Genomic DNA, 1,309 nt, shown 5'->3' on the forward strand with positions numbered 1-1,309 from the left:
ACATGTAGGACTCCCAAACATCTCGTTGACCTCTACCAAGAGATTTTGAAAGGGAAGAATCTTGAAGCTCATATGACTTATCAAGATGGTGAAGATGATTAATTTCAATCATGAACGAGACGATCTTATGGATTATGAAACTTCAGATTGTTTAAAAGAATGAAGTTGAATTCGACATCTATGTTTTCGTGCTATTTGCTTTATGTTTTCTATGTTTTGATTGCTTTGAACTTATTTTATTAATTAATAAAAGTTTTTATATGAAGTCTCTAAAGTATCATTCCAGGTATAGCCAGTCTCATAGAGGCTACGGCCAGGCTAACATCATGTTGCCTAAGGGTACGCATCTAGAGATATCTGATGCATTGTATTCACCCAGCTCTAAGAGAAGCCTATTGAGCTTTCAAGACATTCGAATGAATGGCTTTCATATTGAGACTAAGGGCGAAGGAAACAAAGAGTGTCTTCAGATCATAGAGATCGGCCAAGGCTATAAGAAAGTCCTAGAGTCTATACATGCGCTCTCTACTGGCCTTTTACTATGCTAAGGTCGGAATGATATAGATTAATGCTAGTGAGTTCACGTCCCAAGCGTTTAATAATTACTGTATGTCCATGGGGGTGAGTGTGGAACACTCCGTGGCACATGTACATACACATAACGGCTTGGCCGAATCATTCATAAAACGAATTCAGCTAATAGCTAGACCATTGCTTATGAGGTCTAAGCTTCCGGCCACAGCTTGGGGACACGCGGTCTTGTACGCGGCCAAACTGATTTGTATCAGACCGTCTAGTGAACATAAATATTCCCCATCACAATTGCTTACGGGTCATGAGCCAGACATATCCCATCTTAAGACATTTGGCTGTGCCGTCTATGTACCAATTGTTCTACCACAGAGAATAAAGATGGGACCTCAAAGGAGGATGAAGATATATGTTGGATATGATTCCCCCACGATTATAAAATACCTTGAGCCAACTACGGGTGATTTATTTAAGGCCAGGTATGCGGATTGTCACTTTGATGAATCCGAACATCCAACATTAGGGGGAGATAGCAATAAGCTGGTAAAAAAAAGATTACATGGAATCAAACATCCTTATCTTGGCAAGATCCTCGGACTCAGGAATGTGATTCAGAAGTCCAAAAGATTATACATTTACAAAAGCTAGCTTATCAATTGCCAGATTCCTTTGTTGACCCGAAAGAGTGACTAAGTCATATATACCAGCTGCTAATGCACCAATCAGAATTGATGTTTAAGAGGGACACAATCAAGTTGCTACAGATTCTAGACAACTT

Source organism: Brassica oleracea, chromosome C8, assembly GCF_000695525.1.
Source record: "Brassica oleracea var. oleracea cultivar TO1000 chromosome C8, BOL, whole genome shotgun sequence".
Classification (NCBI taxonomy): domain Eukaryota; kingdom Viridiplantae; phylum Streptophyta; class Magnoliopsida; order Brassicales; family Brassicaceae; genus Brassica; species Brassica oleracea.